The sequence below is a fragment of the Bacillus rossius genome, chromosome 12 (assembly GCF_032445375.1).
Source record: "Bacillus rossius redtenbacheri isolate Brsri chromosome 12, Brsri_v3, whole genome shotgun sequence".
NCBI lineage: Eukaryota > Metazoa > Arthropoda > Insecta > Phasmatodea > Bacillidae > Bacillus > Bacillus rossius.
Genome location: NC_086339.1, coordinates 34,762,947 through 34,785,019, shown reverse-complemented (window position 1 = coordinate 34,785,019; position 22,073 = coordinate 34,762,947). Strand labels below are relative to the sequence as shown.

Sequence of the window (22,073 nt, the reverse complement as noted above, 5' to 3'; positions counted from 1 at the left end):
TCCTCAACTGTTGACATTGAACATTGACCTTGGCCTTTGACCTTGACCTTTAAATTTGACCTTGACCTTGAAATTTGACCTTGACCTTGAAATTTGACCTTGACCTTGAAATTTGACTTTGTCCTTGAAATTTGACTTTGTCCTTGTCGAACATCATGGATCCGACATTTTATGTTCAGTACATGCTACCAGGAGCTACCACCTGCTGGAGTACGCCATATTGTGTGTGTACTTGTATTATAGAGTACATTTCCATCTGGATAATTTTATTCTAACCCGCTACAGTGCAGTAATCATTTATTTTGGAGGTGCCCCCCCGCCATCTTGAAATTCGGTCGCCATCTTGAAATCATGTAATAATGTAGCTAGAAAAGCGGGAAAAGATCCAAAATTCATTAAATAATTCACTCATTAAAGTTTTGATTGATTAGATCGACTAAGGTCCTTGGCTCGATCCCTGGCCGATACAAAACAACTTTAATTAAAAAAAATACTAAAAAAGTGTTAAGTTTGAGAAAATAAAAACACCACAAGTTCTTTTAAAAAAAAATTATTACATAAATTCAATACACTACTACAAGTACAAAAAAATACACAGACAAATTACCAAAGCCTTTTGGATTCCTCGATTCAAACAGTCTTCTTATTGTACGGACTAAGCCTTTTACATGACTTTAAATGTCTATCTGATCCGTTCATCACCACAGCCAGAGACGGACTGAAGTTCATAGCACTTATATATAGTCTTATTAGCCGGTACAACACATGAGTCAAATCAATAACCATGTTCATTATACGTCTCGGAGCATTTTTTATAATGACGATGTAAACTATCGAGACGCGAAATTAGTTTATTGCACTTATTGCACTGAAATTGTATTCTTTGAACATTATTAGAACAACCGCTTCTTTCATGTCTGCGAGCATTTGAGGTGATAGTAAATGATGCTCCACAGTATTTGCACTGATGCGAAGTACGCTCTTCATTAATTGAAGTATTCAATGCTGATGAAACTTCAGCTGATGGTGGAACAGCACATATCGAAGTCTCCTCCAGTGTTGTCAGAGGCGTTGCCAACGGGATCTGCTCCAACATCGTCGGCGCCGAGGTCATGATTCCCGTAGTCGATGGTACATCCTCCATCGAGTACGACATTAAAGTCGGTAAAGATGCCATCGAAGTCTCAAGAACAGGCAATTACGCGACTTATGCACCAGAAGAAACAAACTAGGTGATCCGTACACCGTCGACGACAGTAACAAACTGAGCGTCCTGCTGTCTAGGACTCGTTTATATACATTAACCGGTTTGAATAATACGCTAGTCAAATCAAGAACAATTTACTAAAATACTAGAGTCAAAACAACATTAAAAAAATAGAAGCACCATCAAAAAAAAAGGAAGCACATTTGGAAGCACCGACAGTAAAAGGCAGCACATTTGGAAGCACCGACTACGAAAAAACAGCACATTTGGAAGCACCGTCATCGAAAAGGCAGCACATTTGGAAGCACCGACTACGAAAAAACAGCACATTTGTAAGCACAGTCATCGTAAAGGCAGCACATTTGGAAGCACCGTCATCGAAAAGGCAGCATATTTGGAAGCACCGACTACGAAAAGGCAGCACATTTGGAAGCACCGACTACGAAAAGGCAGCACATTTGGAAGCACCGACAACGAAAAGGCAGCACATTTGGAAGCACCGACTACGAAAAGGCAGCACATTTGGCAGCACCGACAACGAAAAGGCAGCACATTTGGAAGCACCGACTACGAAAAGGCAGCACATTTGGAAGCACCGACAACGAAAAGGCCGCACATTTGGAAGCACCGACTACGAAAAGGCAGCACATTTGGCTGCCCCGACAACGAAAAGGCAGCACATTTGGCAGCACCGACTACGAAAAGGCAGCACATTTGGAAGCACCGACAACGAAAAGGCAGCACATTTGGCAGCACCGACAACGAAAAGGCAGCACATTTGGAAGCACCGACTACGAAAAGGCAGCACATTTGGAAGCACCGACTACGAAAAGGCAGCACATTTGGAAGCACCGACAACGAAAAGGCAGCACATTTGGAAGCACCATCATCGAAAAGGCAGCACATTTGGAAGCTCCATCAACAAAAAAAAGGCAAAAAGGAAGCACAAGTTACGAGATCTAAGTCTTAGTTAGAAATCAGAATACAAGAAATAAAAAAATTAAATTCTAATAATTTAAATTATTTATTTTATTGCTTTACATTATACAAATGCAAGTAAAACAAGCCATTATTGTATGTAGCCAGCATTCCTCAGTTCCTTGAGTATGAAGGATATTTCTTTGATGCACGAATAGTTTCCTGCACAAAGCGAACCATGTAGAAGTCTTAGCCGGTCAACCAATATGTTTGGATCTTTCCACGATGTGTAATCATTCTCTTCTACCACCATCTTCCTTGCACCTTTATAATAAATATTATGATCTCTGGGGTCTTCCGTTTTACCACCAACCTCAGGGTAACTTTCATGTTTGAGACGGTGATCATCACAAGCTTGATCAGATTTATTTAATATATCACGTCATTTCCACCGTTTCGGTCTCAGGACACCGCCACATTCTTCGATCTTGGCAGCTTTAGGTGCTTCATCATAGTCTATGTCTTTGTCAACAGCCTCAGAGTTACTGTAACAATCACCGTAGAAGTAATCGTCTTCACCCAATTTACCGTAATAATTCGATGTTGATGATGTTGAAGTGTCTTCATCGTCTTCATGCTTCCTTTTTAGGAGTCCATCAATTTTACAAAGTAGGAAAGATCTACTTGAATTTGGCTGGAATATATTCTCACTTTTCACGTTAAGGATTCTTCCATTGTCTTCATTCTTCCGTAAATCATCAACCTCCTTCAATTTAAGTTATTTGTCAAGATCGGAAGAGCCAAGAAAATTATTGTCGTAATGCAGATCACTCTTCCTTAGGCTAGTAGATTCATCGTTGTCCTCTAGCTTGTACGCAGGCTTGGCGCTACAAGTTCTGCCATGTCTTTTTAGGCTCTCTCTCCGCGTAAACGACTTGCTACATCGAACACAATTTATCATATTGCGCAGTGGATTTTTAACACAGTCATTCTTCTCGTGTTGTGTTTTATTCTTTCTCAAGATAAACTCTTTACTGCAAAACTTACACCTATGTTCTTTCGATACAGCGTCAGATCCCAAATCAGAATTCATATTAGTTACTGAGACTAATGCCAGATACCAATTGAGTGTTTTAAATTAGATCCAATACTTAAATAGAAATTTTTTCATATTTCATCAGCGAGAATTAATATATCTCATGCAAAAGTACTTTATGCATGTAGTTCTGCTTTTCAACAACAGATGTCGCCACATGTTGCTTGCAGGTAAATAATATTTAGTTATTTTATGCGGGATGCGGGATGCTCACTAACGATCGCAAAAGAAGGATGGCTTCGCTAGACTCCAAGGAAAAGGAAGTTCGTCTTGCATGTTGGTGCTCCACAGATGTCTCATGGAATAATATTAATTTGACTGAGTAATGATATGTGTTAATTCCACCTGATAAAAATATTGCAAGTTTTGATTTAGTAACAGAAATTATCGAATTAAATGTAACTCCAAATAAAATGACATGTCTCATTAGAAAAAAAAAATCCATGCAGAGAGCGGGATCTCAGAATAGTCAGAAACACTTGAAGAAACCACAGGAATGATTACAAGAACACGGGAAAAACCATCAAAATATTGAAAAGAATAATCAGGAGCACACGGAGAAAACCACCATAATATTGACAAGTATAATCGGAAGCACACGGAGAAAACCGCCACAAGTTTTCTTTGTTATCATAAAATTACAGAAAAAAATTAATAAAAAAAACACAACAAATTCAAAAACTGATTATGCTAGCTTGTAAACTTCTCATTGTTGAGCAATGATAGAGTTCTAGTCCATGCCAGAATCAGTTTTTGAATTTGTTGTGTTTTTTTTTATTAATTTTTTTCTGTAATTTTATGATAACAAAGAAAACTTGTGGCGGTTTTCTCCGTGTGCTTCCGATTATACTTGTCAATATTATGGTGGTTTTCTCCGTGTGCTCCTGATTATTCTTGTCAATATTTTGATGGTTTTTCCCGTGTTCTTGTAATCATTCCTGTGGTTTCTTCAAGTGTTTCTGACTATTCTGAGATCCCGCTCTCTGCATGGAATTTTTTTCCACAAAGGAGACATGTCATTTTATTTGGAGTTACATTTAATTCGATAATTTCTGTTACTAAATCAAAACTTGCAATATTTTTATCAGGTGGAATTAACACATATCATTACTCAGTCAAATTAATATTATTCCATGAGACATCTGTGGAGCACCAACATGCAAGACGAACTTCCTTTTCCTTGGAGTCTAGCGAAGCCATCCTTCTTTTGCGATCGTTAGTGAGCATCCCGCATCCCGAATAAAAGAACTAAATATTATTTACCTGCAAGCAACATGTGGCGACATCTGTTGTTGAAAAGCAGAACTACATGCATAAAGTACTTTTGCATGAGATATATTAATTCTCGCTGATGATATATGAAAAAATTTCTATTTAAGTATTGGATCTAATTTAAAACACTCAATTGGTATCTGGCATTAGTCTCAGTAACTAATATGAATTCTGATTTGGGATCTGACGCTGTATCGAAAGAACATAGGTGTAAGTTTTGCAGTAAAGAGTTTATCTTGAGAAAGAATAAAAGACAACACGAGAAGAATGACTGTGTTAAAAATCCACTGCGCAATATGATAAGTTGTGTTCGATGTAGCAAGTCGTTTACGCGGAGAGAGAGCCTAAAAAGACATGGCAGAACTTGTAGCGCCAAGCCTGCGTACAAGCTAGAGGACAACAATGAATCTACTAGCCTAAGGAAGAGTGATCTGCATTACGACAATAATTTTCTTGGCTCTTCCGATCTTGACAAATAACTTAAATTGAAGGAGGTTGATGATTTACGGAAGAATGAAGACAATGGAAGAATCCTTAACGTGAAAAGTGAGAATATATTCCAGCCGAATTCAAGTAGATCTTTCCTACTTTGTAAAATTGATGGACTCCTAAAAAGGAAGCATGAAGACGATGAAGATACTTCAACATCATCAACATCGAATTATTACGGTAAATTGGGTGAAGACGATTACTTCTACGGTGATTGTTACAGTGACTCTGAGGCTGTTGACAAAGACATAGACTATGATGAAGCACCTAAAGCTGCCAAGATCGAAGAATGTGGCGGTGTCCTGAGACCGAAACGGTGGAAACGACGTGATATATTAAATAAATCTGATCAAGCTTGTGATGATCACCGTCTCAAACATGAAAGTTACCCTGAGGTTGGTGGTCAAACGGAAAACACCTGAAATCATAATGTTTATAAAGGTGCAAGGAAGATGGTGGTAGAAGAGAATGATTACACATCGTGGAAAGATCCAAACATATTGGTTGACCGGCTAAGACTTCTACATGGTTCGCTTTGTGCAGGAAACTATTCGTGCATCAAAGAAATATCCTTCATACTCAAGGAACTGAGGAATGCTGGCTACATACAATAATGGCTTGTTTTACTTGCATTTGTATAATGTAAAGCAATAAAATAAATAATTTAAATTATTAGAATTTAATTTTTTTATTTCTTGTATTCTGATTTCTAACTAAGACTTAGATCTCGTAACTTGTGCTTCCTTTTTGCCTTTTTTTTTGTTGATGGAGCTTCCAAATGTGCTGCCTTTTCGATGATGGTGCTTCCAAATGTGCTGCCTTTTCGTTGTCGGTGCTTCCAAATGTGCTGCCTTTTCGTAGTCGGTGCTTCCAAATGTGCTGCCTTTTCGTAGTCGGTGCTTCAAAATGTGCTGCCTTTTCGTTGTCGGTGCTTCCAAATGTGCTTCCTTTTTTTTGATGGTGCTTCTATTTTTTTAATGTTGTTTTGACTCTAGTATTTTAGTAAATTGTTCTTGATTTGACTAGCGTATTATTCAAACCGGTTAATGTATATAAACGAGTCCTAGACAGCAGGACGCTCAGTTTGTTACTGTCGTCGACGGTGTACGGATCACCTAGTTTGTTTCTTCTGGTGCATAAGTCGCGTAATTTCCTGTTCTTGAGACTTCGATGGCATCTTTACCGACTTTAATGCCGTACTCGATGGAGGATGTACCATCGACTACGGGAATCATGACCTCGGCGCCGACGATGTTGGAGCAGATCCCGTTGGCAACGCCTCTGACAACACTGGAGGAGACTTCGATATGTGCTGTTCCACCATCAGCTGAAGTTTCATCAGCATTGAATACTTCAATTAATGAAGAGCGTACTTCGCATCAGTGCAAATACTGTGGAGCATCATTTACTATCACCTCAAATGCTCGCAGACATGAAAGAAGCGGTTGTTCTAATAATGTTCAAAGAATACAATTTCAGTGCAATAAGTGCAATAAACTAATTTCGCGTCTCGATAGTTTACATCGTCATTATAAAAAATGCTCCGAGACGTATATTGAACATGGTTATTGATTTGACTCATGTGTTGTACCGGTTAATATGACTATATATAAGTGCTATGAACTTCAGTCCGTCTCTGGCTGTGGTGATGAACGGATCGGATATTCATTTAAAGTCATGTAAAAGGCTTAGTCCGTACAATAAGAAGACTGTTTAAATCGAGGAATCCAAAAGGCTTTGGTAATTTGTCTGTGTATTTTTTTGTACTTGTAGTAGTGTATTGAATTTATGTAATAATTTTTTTTAAAAAGAACTTGTGGTGTTTTTATTTTCTCAAACTTAACACTTTTTTAGTATTTTTTTTAATTAAAGTTGTTTTGTATCGGCCAGGGATCGAGCCAAGGACCTTAGTCGATCTAATCAATCAAAACTTTAATGAGTGAATTATTTAATGAATTTTGGATCTTTTCCCGCTTTTCTAGCTACATTATTACATGATTTCAAGATGGCGACCGAATTTCAAGATGGCGGGGGGGCACCTCCAAAATAAATGATTACTGCACTGTAGCGGGTTAGAATAAAATTATCCAGATGGAAATGTACTCTATAATACAAGTACACACACAATATGGCGTACTCCAGCAGGTGGTAGCTCCTGGTAGCATGTACTGAACATAAAATGTCGGATCCATGATGTTCGACAAGGACAAAGTCAAATTTCAAGGACAAAGTCAAATTTCAAGGTCAAGGTCAAATTTCAAGGTCAAGGTCAAATTTCAAGGTCAAGGTCAAATTTCAAGGTCAAGGTCAAATTTCAAAGTCAAGGTCAAATTTCAAGGTCAAGGTCAAATTTCAAGGTCAAGGTCAAATTTCAAGGTCAAGGTCAAAGTCCAAGGTCAATGTTCAATGTCAACAGTTGAGGACAAGTGTGGTGACCAGATAATTATACTACATGGTATCGGCACACTCTAGCAGACGAAAACAAGATGGTGGTCTCCAGCGGATGAAGACAAGATGGCGGACATGATGTCATACCAGTTGACGATATATACCTTGGTACTGGTGGTGGTAGATCAGTCTAGGTAGCTTTCATGGAGGAAGGATCGACCGTTTACTCTCGTTGGGAATCGAACCAAGGACGTACATCGATATAATCAAACAGAATTCAAATACATTAATTTTTTGATGAATTTTGGAATTTTTTTCATTAAAATCGGATAATAAATAAAGATTTTCAAGATGGCGTCCAATTTTCAAGATGGCGTACATGACGTCATACTAGGTGACGTATATATGCTTTGAAAAAAGTGGTGGGAGTCAGTCTGCCTGCAACCACCATTGAGGAATGATCTGTCGCCATTTTTAATTTTTTTTTGCACTAGTCGGGTTCGAACCGATGACTCCGAACTCCGTGTCGTAAATGTTTGTTTTTAAAATATTTTTTATTAAAATTTTATTATTTAATTTTTTTTATAATTTAAAATTTTTTTATTAAAATCGGATAATAAATAGAAAAGTTAAAGATGGCGGTCGTAACGGAAATTGCAACGGTGACGTCATAATTCAAAATGGCGGAAACACATCGCCGGAATTTTCGAGAACACACAATTACGTCAACCAAAATGGCGGATCCATGATGGCGGATCGAAGATGGCGGATCCAAAATGGCGGCCGTGATCTACTTGTCCCGTTACGTTATGTCCCGTTACGCGGTGTCCCGTTACACTCATCCAAGATGGCCGCCGTGACGTCACAATCAGAGATGTGGCTCGGCACCTCGCACCTCAGCCTGAAGCATGTGCCCGGAAATACATTCCTATACTACTCACTAGCAACATCAACAAATATAAACACAGAATAATGTTTAGCTTCTTCGGGAGGTATGCCTGCATCATTATCACTATAAGGATAGTATCCCATACCATCTATGCATTTTAGTATGTAACTAAGTCGCACGTATTTTGGCTCTTGCAGGGATTTTCAGTAAAGGAAAATGTTTTCAAAACACAAACAATTCGCATGTTCAAGCAAGTTCACACACAGTGGGCCTTGCAAATGATACATCTTGCAGTATTCGGTAGCAAACTACCATTTCTACATTCTATAGCATTATAATTTTTGTTAACTTCCGATATTTTCACTGATAAAGATAAATTAGGTTTCATAATTTTCATGCCATACCCATTTACTTCATTTTTTTTTTCATTACCTCCTCTCAAGTATGGATTTATGTTTGAAATATTTGGATTATGTGGATTAATGTTTGAAATACATGTTTCAGTGTTTGAAATACGTGGATTACTTTGATTAATGTTGGAAATATGTATTAGCGTTTGAAATATGTGGATAATATGGATTAATGTTTTAAATGTATGTGTCAGTGTTTGAAATATATTGATTTTCTTTGAAATATGTGGATTTGTGTATTAGTATTTTAAATATGTGTATTAGTGTTTGAAATATTGTCTTGTTTTTCCTACATACTAGGCATGCAAGTACTAGTATGTCTTTTCATGCTATCAACTCTCTTGAATGCCCGGAAACAGTTGGGACAATGAAATCTCTGATTGGAATAATTCTTTATACACACGTGATTTTCATGATGAAAAGCAATCTGTTTTAAACTAAAACTTTTCTTGCAGTATTTAAACAAGTACAGCATTCTGACTCAAGTGACTTATGGATGTTACTATTTCAATATTCTGTTTGCAACTTAACTGCTTAGCTATATAAAAAGCTGTATTTGTGTTTCCCCCTCAGTAAGCTCCAATTACTTATGAGATTAAGTCTAAACGTGGCTGTGGATTAGTAAATAGTTTAATAAACAAATTTCCATTAGAATTACATATTCAAGAACATTAATTTTGCGAACCAGGTACGAAATTAGCTACGAGACCTAAGCAGGGGGCTAAAGCATAAATAAACTTTATGGTATTTTGCAAAAACCACGATCTCGTTTATAGTAAAAGTTTCTATATAAAAGACAGACACGAGGCAGACAAAATCATGTCGCAGGCAGCAGAGAATTTGTACAAGGCAGGAGATACTAAAATAGGTGAAAAGCTAGCTTCATTTGCCATTTAAAAAGCCACAAATTAAAAGTGAAACTAGGTATGGGACTCAAGAGAAAACACAAAGTCAAGAAAACTACTGAAACGAGTCAAGAAGGGCGGCTTCCTTCCCCTTCCCCCTGCTTTTGCCGCACTCGCAGGATTGGTCGGTGCAGGAAGTGATGTAATTAGAGCAGTTAATTAGCAAAGACCAATAAAAATAACTTGGAAGAACCAAGACGTCACAACGAAGAGATGGAGGTACTAGCTAAAGGTAAACGGAAAAAGGTATGTTTCTGCGTCCATATCAGGCCAAAGGGACTGGAAAAATAATGAAACAAAAGAGACAGTGGTAAAACAAGGAATAATAAATGCAATGCCATTTTTAGCGTTATCAAACACGGAATTATTAAAATATGGCCATAAACTAAAAATCAAGAGTTTTAGACAGTGTTCTGGACAGCACATGTGGAACGAGGTAAACATGCACTTTACGTTGATAGTTTCGGGGATTTAAAACCTCCTAGAGAACTCGTAAATTAATTGAAAGGTGTTACAATTTCATGCAATTACAACAAAGAACAAAATTGTAACTCTCAAAATTGTGTGAAAACTATGTTTAATATTTCTGTCGAAGTATTCGTGAAATACTTCTGCTAGCAGCTAGCTTATTTCCACAAGCAGTCAGTCGACTGATTGTCATGATAGTGTGTTTGGACACAGAATGTTTGCACCTGGCATGAAACATCCGCGCGACTAATGACATTCTGTCTCCAGTTTGACGCACTTTCCTCAGCGCTGACGCACGGACTTTGACTCACTAATTGATTCACTAATTCTAATGACATTCTGTCTCCTCAGTTTGCACGCGCATTCCACACCGGTGACGAACTTTATTTCCTAACGATCTGTAGCACTTTTGAAATTCAACACGATAAAACTTACAGCCAACATTTTCCTCGTGTAAACAAAGTGACGCTACAAGAAATATTCAGCTCACCGCTGACTAGATTATGGAAAAACTACGACTCATGTTTACATAGTGTTTGGGAAACCCTAATTTTCAATTTTTTTGAATGAAATATTGAAAATAAAGAATTTCAAGACAAATGCTACTGTATACCACATGATTTTATGAATTTAGTACATGCTAGAAATTACATAGGAATTTACCTTTAAGTTTATAAAACATTAACTAAGGAAATGTGGCAGAAAAAGCCTTTTATAAACATTGAATGTGAATATATTAGAAATCATTTTAAAATGTAAGCAAAACATATTAGAAATAAGCGATTACATTGACAACTGCAGAACATGCCCTGGTGGATCACAATATCCGTAATCATATTGTTACGATTTACCGCGGGTTCGTAAAGGATAGCCCAATTAAAGATTTTTATCACACACACAGTTTTATTTATTGCCACTACTTATGTCACTTACAAATAACCTTCTAAAATGGCAAATAATTAATTACGCTTAAAGAAAGGTCTATTCCCCAGTCACTCGTTCCACACACCTCGCTGGGCCGCATCTCTGGCGCAACTCTCGCCGCAGCACCCCTCGTGGGTCTCCACCGCGGGACTCCGTCGTCGCACTCCGCCGCCGCCGACGCACTTGCCTTCGCCGAAGATCCGCTTGACGCCTCGCTCGCAACTTCTCTCGGGATCCCGCCGCGCCCACGAAACTATCGCCCGGAACTGAACTCTTCGCCATGGAACCTTCGTCCAAGGACTTCGCCACTCTGCCGCACCCGCGGCACTATCGCCCGGAAACTCCGCAGCGGGAAGGCTCCCGCCTGAACTCTCTCTCAACTCTCTCTGAACTCCGACTCACTCCCTCGAGGCGGCCGTCCTCGTTTTATCTATCAGCCGCAATTTCCAGAACTTGCGAGCGCGGCCGGGGCCAGTCGCGTCATTCCGTGCCGACCCGACGGCAGAAATCTCTCGAAACACGTGTCTGCGGCTCGCGTAACTCCGCAGCTGGCAGGTTTCAGTTACGTGTCAAAGGCAGGGCGCCGCGCGGGGTTTGGGGGGAAGGAGGGGGGAAAGCGACAATCCTTGTTATCTTCCAGGCGCGCGCGACGCATATCATGTTTCGGCAGCCGCCAACCAACTCTGCACCTGCACGTGTCCCGGCCTTGCTCTCGTTCGTAACACTATGTATAGTTACGCTCATCGCCGACTCATTGACTCAGTAACACCAAAGAACTATGTATACTTTCGAGACAAGCACATCATGAAGCACAAATATTATCCCAAATCATTGAGATGAGCATAAAATATAAAATGGAAGTGTAACAATAGAGTAACATTTGAAATACAGCTACATAAGTGGAACATGCCGTGTTATTGAATTAAAGTGTTTGTTGTATTCATTATTTTTCAATGGGCGCATTTGGCATTAACTATAATTATAATTACTAAAAAGTCTTATATATCGGAGTCTTATATCTCAAAAAGTTTAGCTATAAACGAAAAAAAAAATTTTTCCCCCCTCCTTTATGAAATTTCAATTTCCGTAACAGAGAATCTTTAGATGATAGTTTGAATTTTGTACTTATGCCCTTTCGTATTTTTTTTATTTGGGTTTTTAAATATGCTTATATCTTTTGAAGTTTACAATTTCATTAAAAAAAGCCGTTTTCGTCTTTTATGTGTACAATATAAGTTATGTTTGTATACCCGAAAATGTTTTGGTAGAATTGCCTTTTTGTAGTCACCAGTGGCGAGGCGTGAGGTTTACATGAGGGAAAGCAACAACTCCGTGCACCCCAAAACACGGTGGAGGAGGGGGGGGGGGGGGTCCGGGGGACCTCCCCCGGGAAAATATGGATTTAAAGGTAAAAAAGGGTGCTATTTAAGTAGTTTTCTTAACTGAACATTGACTATTCCACAGGTAGAAAAATTTACATTTTTTTTAAATTATAAATTATTTTTGAAAAATAATAATGTTTGGCATACATTATTCTGATAATAAAATACCTACTCTACATTATTTATATACTAAGTGAGAGTGTAGTATCATCGATATCTCGTACAAAATATATAAACAGACAACACATGGCAAAGTAAGTACTTAAAATAAAGAGAAGAAGCTCATAAAAATGTACTAGAATAGTAAAAATTAAATGTTGGTATTTTTGGTACCAACACAAAAAAAACTATCTTCATACGTGATCAGAAACTGTTAACTGGTACGTAGTTATTCACAGTCACTCCAGCGAGATTGCAACTCTCAAGCTGGGATCCCGTATCCGCTACCCGCGGGACGCGGTCGGTAGCAGTTGGCGCTGCTAGGCCGCCCCCAGCACGCACACAAATCCCGCACGCACTGCCAGCCTTCGGTTACCCAATAGGGCGCAGGGAACTCCCAGCCAACAGCCCGCGAGAGAGATTTTTTTTTTCCTAACCTAACTAAAACTAAGTGTTTTTTGGAGGGGTCCGGGTTACGGAGGGACCTAGGTGCGTCTCAGGCCGAAGCCTATACGCCTAGTCATGCTGGGATTAGCCATGCAAGGAGAGGGTCGCATGCATCATGTGCTAGGAGGGGATTGGCCAGCCATGGCAGCGATTGGCGCCATGACTAACTCCCCTCACTCTTAAATCTAGACTATAACTAGAGATAGGTTGGGCCCAGATAAAACCTGCATAGACACAGAGAAAACCCTGGGCACATTCATGCGGGATGCAAATTGGCATGCATTACGTGTAGGAATTTACAGGAGACAGAGGATGGTCTGGATGAAGTGTTGTACAGAGTAGAAAATAGTCTACCATGCGGGGATTGGGCACTTGGACTCGTGGTCCGCTTTTCCAGTTGTTCAGTACTGGATTTAGTGACCAGGGACGCAAGCGCCCCTGGTGGTGAGTGGTTGCACTGACCACTCACTCCGCCGCCAGTCAGCACCTAAAAAACTAAGAAACTAAAACAGAAAAAAGGTAAATGACTTACAAACTAGGCATTTCGTTACAAAATATGCAAACACCCAACTCAGGGATGGACGTGCAGTGCTTAAGATAAAACTAAAATAAGAACTAAAAATGTATATTTTTTTAAATTTTTTTTTAGATTTTTTTACTATTATTTTAGAAATATATATTTTTGATGACTATTACTAAGTATCTAGGACTTGTTACTAATTTACAAATCTCTAATATCTACTACTATATTACTAGTTAAATATATAGGAACTGTCGGTGTATAAAGTTACAGGTGAATTAAGTCAAGACCTATTCGCATTCTGGCATTGTTGCAAGCTTGTAATTCAAAATCCCATGTATTTCAGAAACACAACCGGCACTGGAGGTGAAGCCTGCCAGGCGGGCCATGCCCATCGTGCATAGGGAGTCAGCCCTAACACAACAGGCAGTGAACCCAGAGGTCGGTTAGTACATACACCTGCGTGCTTCGGACCATTTTGAATTAGCTAATTATCATTAATGTCTATATTTAAGTTTCAACTCGCGGGAGACTGATTGGCCGATCGCTCAGCCAGCCACAGCACACTACGGAGGTCTGTGAGCCAAGATTGAATTTGGCATTTTATATTTTCCATGCAACTCTGGATCTTGTTCGCCCAGTGATGAAATATATGGGTTTCTGCTTATGGCACATTTATCATAGAATTTTTGCGCAGTTCGGAAATAATAATGTTTTAAAAGTTCGAGTTTGAGCTCTCTGTGCATAGCCCTTACGGGGCAATACACAGGCGCATCTGTCGCAATACGAATACTCTTATTCTGAATTCTCTGTAGCTTGATTAAGTGAGATTTCGCTGCTGTTGCCCACACCGGCGCTGCATACGTGATTATTGGTTTTATTAGTGCGTTATAAATTATTATTCCGTTTTTAACAGAGCTACCTAAACGTCTGCTCATGACGGGGTAGAGGGCCATGAGCCTAGTGAAAGCTGTTTTTCTTTTCGCCTCTATGTGATCGCGCCATAGTAGTTTCCTATCTATGTGCACGCCTAAATATTTAACAACATTTTTGTGAGGAATTTGCTCATTGAAAAGTATTAGTCGTGGTCTATCTTCGAGTGGCGGGAGATGTTTACGCGTAAAAACTATAGCTTCTGATTTAGTAGGGTTTACCTTAATTCGCCATTTTGTGCACCACTGTTCTATTGAATTTAGCGCGGTTTGCAATCTGTCTGCTGCGAGTTCTAGAATACTAGATCTGCTAAACAATACCGTATCGTCCGCGTAGCAGCCAAACTGAACTGATCGGTGTGCGGGCTTAGGCATATCATGGATATAAATATTGAATAAAACCGGCACCAAAATGCTGCCTTGTGGGACTCCTGCTTTGATTATTTTTAAATCGGACTGTGCTCCTTCTGTCGTGACTCTAAACGATCGATTGCGAGAGAGATGCGCGCTCCCTGAGAGACGACCGCCGACTGAAACGCCACGATTTCATTATTTTTTTTTTTTTTTTTCCTAACCTAACTAAAACTAAGTGTATTTTGGAGGGGTCCGGGTTAGGGAGGGACCTTGGTGCGTCTCAGGCCGAAGCCTATACGCCTAGTCATGCTGGGATTAGCCATGCAAGGAGAGGGTCGCATGCATCATGTGCTAGGAGGGGATTGGCCAGCCATGGCAGCGATTGGCGCCATGACTAACTCCCCTCACTCTTAAATCTAGACTATAACTAGAGATAGGTTGGGCCCAGGTAAAACCTGCATAGACACAGGGAAAACCCTGGGCACATTCATGCGGGATGCAAATTGGCATGCATTACGTGTAGGAGTTTACAGGAGACAGAGGATGGTCTGGATGAAGTGTTGGACAGAGTAGAAAAGAGTCTACCATGCGGGGGTTGGGAACTTGGACTCGTAGTCCGCTTTGCTTTTTATCCAGGACTGGATTTAGTGACCAGGGACGCAAGCGCCCCTGGTGGTGAGTGGTTGCACTGACCACTCACTCCGCCGCCAGTCAGCACCTAAAAAACTAAGAAACTAAAACAGAAAAAAGATAAATGACTTACAAACTAGGCATTTCGTTACGAAATATGCAAACACCCAACTCAGGGATGGACGTACAGTGCTTAAGATAAAACTAAAATAAGAACTAAAAATATATATATATATATTTTTTAGATTTTTTATTATTATTTTAGAAATATATATTTTTGGAAACGCCACCTCGCCACCTGCCCTGCCGAACTTTAGCGGACATAGCCGAAGCAGTCGGCGGAAGAATTCCACCGTCTTCTTCGGCCATGTTCGCTTGAGTTCGGCAAGAAAGCAGCACATGATGCATGCGAGTCGGTGGTCGTCTCTCGGGGCGTGCGCATCTCTCTCGCGGGCTGTTGGCTGGGAGTTCCCTGCGCCCTATTGGGTAACCGAAGGCTGGCAGTGCGTGTTGGTTTTGTGTGCGTGCTGGGGGCGGCCTAGCAGCGCCAACTGCTACCGACCGCGTCCCGCGGGTGGCGGATACGGGAGCCCAGCTCGAGAGTTGCAATCTCGCTGGGGTGGCTGTGAATAACCAATAGCAGTCCGCGGACCAATGGCCGGCCTGTGGAGTCGTTATCACGGCTGTCGGGGAGAAAGGTAGCCTGAATGTAGCTCGGCGCGTGGCAGGGAGCAGCTTCGTCGGCGAAGGCCCGCAGGGGAGCTCGAGGTGCTGAAAAAATGCGAAGTGTAGACGAACTGCGGGCTGGAACTTGCGGAGCTGTGAACTGCTGCGCGCGCAACGGAATCGAAATGCATCGGAACTCTGAAGGAAGACATCAGGAACCTTCAGCTGGGGCTACTGTAGGTCTGGCAGTAGTAGCCTCGAGCGGCGCGACCTTCAACCGTCTCGGGGATTTTGGGTGGCGAGGTTGGTTCCCTCCCCCCACCCTGGCTTGAAAAGTACTGCTGTTGACCTGAAGAAGGAAGATGAAGATGGCGCAACGTCAGGCTGCCTTTCGCTCCGTGCGCCCGCAGTTCGAGCCGGTTTACTGGCTCGTCTGCCCACTTCTGTTTTAACTGTGGCTGCCTGGGCAGCTGTGGCTGGGCTGACGAGTGAAGTCGCCCGCCCCTGGGGGCGCTTGCGCCCCTGGTTAATAACAACCCAGGAGTTCCCAAACTTTAAATGCGGGCCGCAAGGCCCAAGCACCCAACTCCAGCATGGTTGATTTTTCAGCCCCTCCAACTCTTCTTACCTGGACCCTTCTTCCCTCTTGTCCAGTAGCTACCTGCCTGTTTAATGCATGATAATGGATCCCCGCATGACCCGGCCCAGGGTTTTCCCTGTGTCTATGCAGGTTTTACCTGGGTCACATTTAGCTAGCTTTTAAGCTAGGCGACCAATGGGGCGTCAGTCATGGCGCCAATTGCAGCCATGGCTGGCCAGTAAACCCCACTACGCACACGATTGCACGCGCCCTTGTCCTGCATGGTTCGAAACCCGCATGGTAGTGTGTATAGGCTTCGGCCTGAGACACACCTAGGTCCTCCCCTAACCTAGACCCTCCCCTTCACACTTAGAATTAACTTAGGCTAGGAAAAAAAAAATTGATGCATGCATCCTTAAGCACTGCACGTCCATCCCTGAGTTGGGTGTTTGCATATTTTGTAACGAAATGCCTAGTTTGTAAGTCATTTATCTTTTTTCTGTTTTAGTTTCTTAGTTTTTTAGGTGCTGACTGGCGGCGGAGTGAGTGGTCAGTGCAACCACTCACCACCAGGGGCGCTTGCGTCCCTGGTCACTAAATCCAGTACTGGACAACTAGAAAAGCGGACCACGAGTCCAAGTGCCCAATCCCCGCATGGTAGACTCTTTTCTACTCTGTCCAACACTTCATCCAGACCATCCTCTATCTCCTGTAAATTCCTACACGTAATGCATGCCAATTTGCATCCCGCATGAATGTGCCCAGGGTTTTCCCTGTGTCTATGCAGGTTTTACCTGGGCCCAACCTATCTCTAGTTATAGTCTAGATTTAAGAGTGAGGGGAGTTAGTCATGGCGCCAATCGCTGCCATGGCTGGCCAATCCCCTCCTAGCACATGATGCATGCGACCCTCTCCTTGCATGGCTAATCCCAGCATGACTAGGCGTATAGGCTTCGGCCTGAGACGCACCTAGGTCCCTCCGTAACCCGGACCCCTCCAAAAAACACTTAGTTTTAGTTAGGTTAGGAAAAAAAAAATCGTAGTTTCTACCACGTGTTTTTACAGCCAATCCCCTCCTCGAATCTTTGTACCATGCCACCCCCCTTCCGAAAGGAAACTACTGTGGCAGCCTTCCTGCTGAAAGCGGTCCTACCAGCGCTTCTAAATCTAGCAACGCTTCTAAAACAGCATGTTTTGTGTGTCAACGAGTTCTTTTCTTATAGCGCACAGCAAACAGTATTGGGTCCTAAGAAGATAGTGTAAAAAATACGTACACCTAACTGCACGAGCCAAAGTAAAATACTATTCTGAATAAAATATTTATTTAAAAAATACATTGTCTGCAAACTGCCTGGGCAAGCACTGCTTGCCTTGCTTGCCCTGACGAGACGCCACTGGTAGTCACACCATTTTGAATTTTTATAATATATTATTCTTTTGTGGTCACTTAATTTCTGCTGCCAAAAATATCGTCGGTAAATAGAACAGATGAAATTAATGCATACAATTTTTTATCGTATATTTTTTATAATTTTATATATATTCATACAAATAAGAAATCATTTTAATTTGCACAATAATAAAATTAATTTTAAACTGTCGTGTAAATTAAATATAACCTTCTAGTTTAATAATAATATTACTAAATTTATTACTTTAATAAATGTCCCTGTCTCTTCAGTTGTTTCCGTAGTGTAGTGGTTATCACGTGCGCCTCACACGCGCAAGGTCCCCGGTTCGATCCCGGGCGGAAATAGGTTTAATTTTTATTTTTTATTTCAGGAATATTAGCTACTGAATTTATAGTTCCCCGAACCCATAAAGCTTGTAGCTAGCGAAACATAATCACCGAGAAGAGTGAATGAAACGAATGTTTTGCTTGTAAAAATTGCTTGTTAAATTTAGCACTTATTCAAAACCAGTGAAAAAAATATTTTCTTAACCTACGGAAGAACTGCTTCGCTCGAAAAAGAGATGAAGAACTTAATTTACTAAGTCAATGAAATTTAAGAACGTTCTAGGCGAAGTATTTTCTTTTTGGAATATAGATTTCAAGCAAGAGCTTATATAATTTGGTTTCTAGTTGAGTTATTGTCTCTCCCATATCACTAAACAAACATGTGCTGGTTGTGACAGTTTTCTTTTTATTAATTTTTAATAATAATATATATGTTTTAGATAAATAACTTATATTTAAATAAATATTAAACAAATTTTGTATTCAAACACTTTTGCTAAATACGAAATTAAAAAGACAAATGACGTAATAGGCCTAAGGATCACCAAAAAAACTTATTGTACTATTAAATAAATATACAATAAAGTTATAGAAAACTGAAAACAAAAAACTATAACTTGTTATTTGTTCCATTTTTAGCGCAAACTAAGTTATTAATGAAACAATCTCTTGGTAATCCAACGGCAGTTGATGGAAAAAGATATATGATATTACTATTAAAAAAGAAATATACATAAATAAAAAACAACTATTAATAAGAACAACATTTCTTATTGTAACAGGAATACATGAAAGAAAAACAAACAAATGGTGAGCTTATTGAGGTTGCGTGTAGAGAAGTGGGATTATTAACACAGGTAATCGGGAATAAACTACAAAATTATAAATAGTTATTATAAGCAGAACTATTTAATAGATGTATGTACATTGTGGCACCTTTGAAAGTCCACAAAAGTTAAAAGATTTAGACTTGACCTAATACACGGCATGTGAGTACCAGATAATGTGAAGACTGTATTCGATATACCGCAAGATCTCCCGAACGGTGTCTGCAGTTACAGTTGCAATAGCTTCAGCGACCCTCTCTGTTAGGTGATGAATGTTCGTTATCTACTCAGTCTACACGATGGTTCTAATTTATACCTAGGAAAGAGAGCAAGGTCTCCAAATAACCGTGTGAAAGCTAGAGTGTAGCTTTCGTAATATATGGCTAACATAGCTTCACCGGTTGTGAGATGTAATGCATGAGGTATTATCAGGTAAACAAACCAGTGAAACTCAATTTACTATATTTTGTTAACCACATATTTTGTGGTGTAGCATACCAGAATATTTTAATCTCCTACTAAATTAAATAAAACAGTTTTTTTATTACAAAACAGCATTAAGTATTTCTCGCACAGTTTACTTTCTAGGCTGGCTGGCAGCCTGGCGGGAAACGACAAAAAGTCGCCCTCGAAACAACCAGTGCCACCTAAAGTAATGCGAACAGCAATGTCCAAGCTCCCGACCTTTGTTTAGTAGTTCATTTCTACTCTGTCCAACTTTTCTTCTGGAATCATCTTTCTGTTTCCTGTAATCAACCTGCTTGTTATTAATGCATGAAATTTTGCAACCCGCATGTAAGTGCCCAGGGTTTTTCCCTGTGTCTATGCAGATTTTACCTGAGCCCACCTTATCTAGTTTTAGTCTAGGATAGTCAGTGAGGGGAGTTAGTCATGGCAAAATCACAGCCATGGCTGGCCAATACCCTCCTAGCACATGATGCATGTTATCTCTCCTGCATGGTGATTACAGCGTATAGGCTTTGGCCTGATACGCACCAAGGGCCGAATGCACAGACCATACTATTACTAAATTTGAGTATTAAGTTGTACTAAATTGCAATTTCGGTATGCACAGGTTGTGAAGTATTAGTGGTGCTTATTTGTTAAGTGTTTTCGTGCAGCGAATATTTAGTCGCCGGTTGACCTTACTAAATTGCTATTTAGTGCTACTTTTCGCATCATGGAAGCTGTACGACGCATTGTGGGTGACGAGTTTGTGGAATTTATGCGATATGCTAGGGATGATCCCTACAATCCGCCGCCTAGAAAATATCTTCGAGATGGGGATAATCCGTTGGAATTTTTTAGTGATGAGGAGTTTGTGAAACTTTTTCGTTTTACTAAAGAAACTGTAATTGGTACCATCGTTCCGCTTGTTGCGGCTGATAAAGGAGATAAATGTGGTTTGCCGGTGCCAGCAATTGTTAAAGTTACCACTGCATTACGCTTTTATGGCAGTAACAGTTTTCAATTATGTGAGAATAAAATTTAAAGTGTGAACTAAGTTTGACGATACCTATGTTGGTTGTAGTTGTAAACAACTGTTAGAAATAAAATTTATTTACTGTCGGTTTTCTTCGTAACGCTGTCATGAACATCCATTTATTATATTTATTTATAGTCCGTTAACCTGTGTCCTGTGTTTGTTATTTTTAAGATTGTTTGTAGTGACCTTATTCACTTGAATCAAGCAACAGTAAGCAGGATTATCAAGGTTAGAGTTGCTTTAAGTTTAGGTTCTGTACCTACATCATCAGTAGTTTTGTGCCCTTTATTTGACATATTAATTTTAATAAAAAAACGGAAGCAGGTCATATTTGAGGGGGGAAAATGGTACAGGTTCTATATTACTATTGTGTATCCAGATATACTTTTGATCCTGATGGCATGATCCTGTACACCTGATCCTGTGTACATGATGCTTATTTTGTTATGCAGGGGGAAGGCGCGTAGCGCCGATGCGTTTTGCGCTACAGTGTGAAACCTGATGTAAAAAATATACTACCTACGTATAAGTTAACTTACGTCAGGTTTCGCGCATCAGGTGTACAAGATCATGCCATCAGGATCATATCATCAGGATCACATGGTTAACTTGGATAAGCAATACAGAACTTTTACCTCCACAAAGTAAAATTTCAAAAATACCATTTCTGTACTTACCCTGAAAACAGCGTCCATAAATACGTAATAGTTTATGAGAAATAACACGTCAAAACTTAAGTTTACAATACTTGTATTTTGCTGCTGCCATAGCCGCCTTTAACGTATATTACAGTACCTGTGCATTGTTGCTGCCACCGCAATTATTTTACTAGCATCGATTTGTTTGTTTTAGAGAACTTCAGTCAATGGATGTATTTGTTTTATTATCAGAGTTATTTAATACGTTATGTGTTACTTTAAAAAATTTGGGTTATGGTTACATTATCAACATAAACAATGCTTGAAAATACTCTGGACAGTTAGTTGGGGAGAATAAGTAGCGACATTAAAAATAAAATACTGTGGAATTATGTAATGTAATGTTAGTGATGTTGAAAATACTTAAAAAATATTGTGGACAGTTTGTTGGATTGGTATATAGCTACATTAAAATTACAGTGTAATCATGTGAACAGTTGATTAGATCAGAGTAGCTACCTCTTAAATTGGTTATTCCTTATCAGTCGTATGAAATATTTTATAGTATTTTTAATGAAGCTATATCAAAATGACCATCCACAATTTTTGGAAGTACCTACTGTATTTTGCCAATCTTGCCTAATCAACCATTTACTATATTGGGATAAAGTTCTTCAAAACAAACACAAACCAACACTGCTAAACAATTAATATCTGTGACAGCGGTAATGCACATGATTTAAATGTG

At 39.9% G+C, this 22,073-nt stretch overlaps 1 non-coding gene across 1 annotated transcript; it reads left to right on the top strand.

Annotated features, from left to right (window-relative positions):
- Nucleotides 1-18,319: 18,319 nt before the first annotated feature.
- Trnav-cac (transfer RNA valine (anticodon CAC)) lies at nt 18,320-18,392 on the top strand. Its single transcript has one exon. It is a non-coding gene; the product is annotated as a tRNA-Val (tRNA).
- The last annotated feature ends 3,681 nt before the right edge of the window (nt 18,393-22,073 follow it).